Source organism: Phragmites australis, chromosome 19 (assembly GCF_958298935.1).
Source record: "Phragmites australis chromosome 19, lpPhrAust1.1, whole genome shotgun sequence".
In the NCBI taxonomy this organism is placed as follows: domain Eukaryota; kingdom Viridiplantae; phylum Streptophyta; class Magnoliopsida; order Poales; family Poaceae; genus Phragmites; species Phragmites australis.
In genome coordinates this window covers 3516683-3521875 of record NC_084939.1, presented here as the reverse complement: position 1 = coordinate 3521875, position 5193 = coordinate 3516683, and positions in this window count along the sequence as shown.

The window sequence follows — 5193 nt, the reverse complement described above, 5'->3', positions numbered from 1 at the left end:
AGTAGTACAAACTAGCCGTTGGAACTCTACTCAAACTCATTTGTGAACAGCGGATGTTCCGATGTAATCTTCAACTCCATCACCGGACTATCCGGTGAGTATGCTTGAGCATAACCAAGCCACTTCTCACTGTTCAATTATCCGGTGTGTATAACCCTCTGATCATGGAACATCTGGTGTGTAAAACTTCTCAAACCTCTGAAAATCTTCTAGAAAATCCTCCGGTAAAGCCTCCGGTGTATTCTTCTCTTTATCACCGGACCATCCGGTGAGTTCAAAGCTCTTTAGCACTGAAAAACTCGCTCCTAGAAAATGCTTCGGTGTGTACTTCTCTTTAACACCGGACTATCTAGTGTATTGAACTGTCGAAACTCTTCTAAGTCAAAATGCTCCGGTGTGTGCACTATGCTGAACACCGGACCATCCGGTGATGTCATTTTTCTTGGGACTTCTTCAATTCAATCAATCTTTATCCCGACTGCAACGACTTCTTCATGTATTACATCAATAAAATCTACCAAAGCATATACTTGATAAATATATAGTCTTATTGACTATATTGTCATTAATCACTAAAACCCCATATATATATATATATATATATATATATATATATATATATATATATATATATATATATCGTAAAAAGGTCATATTTGCTACACAGTACCCTGTTTTCCGAATTCAGTGACGTTTTGTTAGCCAGATTTGCATCATCGGAAAAACCCAAGCGAGCTAAGTTCTTCTGTGCTTTGAAGGCCACTGATTGCAGGCTTGCAGCAAGACCTATCGGAGCACGAGAATGCAGGGGATGTTCATGGTAACACTGTGGTGCCAGAATTCAGAGGCTCTCCATACTCTCTGGTTCTTTGTTTCACTACTAACTGGCAAGTTGCAACCAGGATTAAAGTTACCAACCGGAGCTAACCGAGCTCCGGCGGTAACTGAAAATTTGTGATAACCGTGGTTACCGGTCAAAAATTCAAAAATTCGGAGAAAATTCATTTGGCAAAATTTGAAATTTGGAAGAAAAAAAATCGTGATTTTAGCCGTTCGGTAACCGGTCGGTTTGGACCGGTTATCGAGCGGTTTTTGCGATTTATCGAGCGGTTTTCTCAAATTTTCTGCATTGTCGATAACCGTTCGGTTTTCTCGGTAACCGCTCAGTTTTCTCGATTTATTAAGCGGTTTTCTCGATTTTCAGTGAAGTTCAACAAAAAAACCCAAAAATTATCTCAATCTTCTAAAATCAATAACTAATTCATCTGAGCTTCAAATCAAGTGAAACAATTTTTTTTTGGTTTTCTTGTGACATGATCTACATGATAAAAGTATTTATACTCATAAAAAAGTTCAAAATTTTCTGTGAGAAATTGTATTTGTTAAACCAAGTTAAATGCATAGTTTACTCTTTGCTAATCCAAAAATCATGAAACTAATTTTTTTAGTCTTCTTACATGATCCTATGTCTTTTAAAAATACATGAACTCATGAATTAGTTATTGTAACATGCATGATTGTGTAAATGTGTTGCGGCTAGATTAATTCATAACTGACCCATCACACCTCAAAAATTAGTGAAACCACTTTCATTAGCTTATTTATACTATGATTTACGTAGGAAAAATAATAGTAGACATGAAAAAGTTAATTACAGTGCTGTTTCTTAACATATTCACTTTATGCTTGTGAACTTGTAAAAATCATAGAGAAATTAATAAAACTCTAAATAAAGTGAAATCATTTTTAAAGATTCTCTTAAAATACGATTTACACACAAAAAAATATGTGTTTGCATGTTACACTTTTCCTTAACATGAGTTAATAACTGAGCCGCACGCTTCAATTTTTTTTCATTTTTTTTAAACTTCCTCCCTATAGAATATGATGCAAACGATATTATTTTTGAAATTTTTTTCACAGAAGGTCTTATAATTGTGTCTAGTTTTTTTAAGATTTTTTTTAATTTTTTAATTTTTTGAATTCAAATTCGGTTACCGTTCGGTTTCTGAAACCGGACCGGACCGAGAAGGTCGGTAACCGTGATTTTTGAGCGATTACCGTCGCATTTGTGAACCGTGGTGGCAACTAGCATTATCCATTAGTACTTTCTTTTGGCGAGTTATAATCCTGTAGTACTTGATCCATATTCGTTACTTGTTTCTGCTATCAAAAATTTGCGTTCCAATACAACCTAGCTTCCTTGTACAATAGCAATGTAAAGCACAGGAAGGTCATCATCAGCACATCTAGCCACTCCTTCACGAACGCATTCCTCATGCATATCCCAAAAGAAAAGGAAAATTGGAAAAATGTCACTGCACAGTGAAAATGTCACTGTGCACTGCAGTGACATTTTTCCAATTGCCCCCCAAAAGAAATGGCGAGGGATATTCCCAACACTTTAAAAAAGGAAAATTGGAAAAATGTCACTGCACCAAAAAAAATACCATTGTTCATGTGTACTGACGAAGTGGCATTTTCACTGTGAAGTGATATTTTTCCAAGTTTCCCCTTTAAAAATGCGAATGTCCAACTTGTTCTTCTTAATATAAGATGTGCAGATCTCCAGGCTCTCGAAAAAGAATGTCCGACCTGTTTAAAATTTCTCACTTTCTTCGGTTGTATATCCACCAATTTTGGCAACAGTTGCACTCTTTTAGCCTTGAAGGCTAATGTAATACCGGATTATTTATGAAAAAAAAAAAGATGTTGACTGTAGGACCCATAGAAGTGGCAAAAATTTGACTTTTGATTCCGTGGCTCAGATGGACGATTGAAAACCGCAGATGCATAGATCTCGTCGAAACGATTTTGTTTTGCTATCTAAACGTCCTGTTTGGACACTGATGAACCTATGGTGAGCCCAATAAATTTAGACCGTTGTTTAGAGAAAAAAAAAAGAGAAAACAAACGATGATATAACTGAGACTGAGCCGGTCACGACACCGACACGGCCTCATCCACTCACCTGCCGCTCTCTGTAGCCCTAGCAGCCGCTCGACTCCCCATCGTCACCCAAACATCGCTGCCTCCACACCGCCCGCCGTAGCTCACCGTCGTCGGCTCGACGCCGCCCAGCCACTGTGCCGCGCCATCGGCACCACCATCGCCCACGTCGCCCAACTGCACCGTGCCTGGCCGCTCACCTATACACCGCCAGCTGGCCAAGGCCCAAAGGGGAACCGAAGGCAAGGGGCAAGGGAGAGAGGAGAAAGAAAGAAAGAAAGAAATAAGAACAAGAACAAGAAGAAGAAGAAGAAGAAGAAGAAGAATAAGAAGAAGAAGAAGAACAACAACAACAACAATAACAAAGAAAGAAGGAAGGAAGGAAGGAAGGGGGAAGAAGAGAAGAAAAAAGAGAAGAAGGAGAAGGAAAGATGAGGTTTTTTTTTTGGGAAAACGCCGAATCCGTCGTCGATTCAACTTCTTCGCCACAAATGTGACATCTAATTAGTTCTTAGATGCATGTAGTTGAGTGGAGGACGATCGATTTTGTTGTTAGAGTGGGTGTTTGGTCGATCCGTTCACGTGTGGTGGCTTAAAGTAAAATTGAGATAAGGTTAAAATGAAATTGAATTTGACCATAAGGTTAAAATGAAATTCATAGGTCTCGTCGATATCATTCTAATGGCGTTGGTCTTGTTCATGTTAGATAAGCAGTTTAGGAGAAATTGATAGATAGTGTTGTTGACTGATGTGTTTTAGTTCGGGCATTTATTTTTGTTCTTCGGTCTTTGACCTAACTAGAAAAAGTCCCCGCCCAACATCATGCAAGCAAAGTGGTAGATCTTTTTTCGTAGACTTCAGTAATGCCTTGTATGTGGGGGTTATCATATGTAGGAAGCGTGTATTTTGTTTTGTGTGTTGTTGCGGTGTTTTGGTGCTAATTATGCCATTGTTCAGGTGATGCCGCTTCAGGACATAGCTAGTGCCCACCTTCATCACCGGTGAAAACAATTGAATGTAGTGGATATTCTACGCTTCAACTTGTTATTTGGTTGCCTCCACTCTTCTAATTGCAACACATACGATTATTCTAACAAACTGAGTATGAGTATGTTGCCTTATTGTTTACTTTTTCGAAGTTTACATGACTCTTGATTCATGAGGTGCAGGAAGCGGGTTATGTCACTTTGTGGATGTTTAGTATCATCATATACAATCTTGAAGTATATGCATTTCCTAGAAGTTGTGTTTTCATTTTATCCATGAAGCATGTCATACATTGGAAGTTATGCCGTGCAACGTTCACGACCGTATCGGTACAATATTGTATGTTGCCTAAGAAGGGGTATGGTGCACACCCTTACATTACCGAAGAAGGGGTAAGGATGAGGAAGAGCATGACATGTGCATACATATGCATTCAATGTATATCTTCACTTTAATTACATTGATATTGTCTCTTCATATTGCAAAGAAGTCTTTAATATTGTTTTACATGATATTGCTGTGGTGAATCATAGCTAGTGGATGATAGCATGTGGTTGTTGTTATATTATCATGCTTAGTTATGTTTTTCAAATATTGTTATTTTTTTTACTTTTTATCTCATTAAAGATGGATGTCTAATCAACTGTAACTAAATAGCTTATTAAAGCAATTCACTTGCTGAGATTTTTTAATATCACTCTTGCTACCTTTCCAAGTATGCCTTGAGACGATGGCCAGCATGCGGGATGGGTAGCAGCATGACTTTTGCATGAACACCTCTACCTTTTTGTTTAATTATGTTGTGATGCTGATCTAATGACTCTTAGTCGTTTTGATGTACGTTTGTATCGCCGGAGCATGGTGGTATGTTGGAGGCATGTCCCTCCTTGCTAGAATGTTAGATATATGGTTAGTGTGTTGATGATATATATATTTGTCTATCTCTATGGTGATGATCAGTTAAATCTCACTTTTTAAAGAATGAGTTGTCGAATTTTTCTAAGGTTCGACGGACTTGTAGGTAGGTTCATAGCACTCCGGGCTTATGACGATCCCCGGGGTGTTACATGTAACTCAAACCAACTCTTGATCTCCGGTTTTTAATAGGCGATGTGTGAGTGTGTGCATGTGGTGATGTAAATGTGTGCGTGTTATATTGGGGTATCTAAAAAAAACAACTCTTAATAGATACAAGAATAGTTCTAGTAGGCAGGGTTACTTAGCCCCGGTGGACCTCATGAGTTTTACGGCAATCAA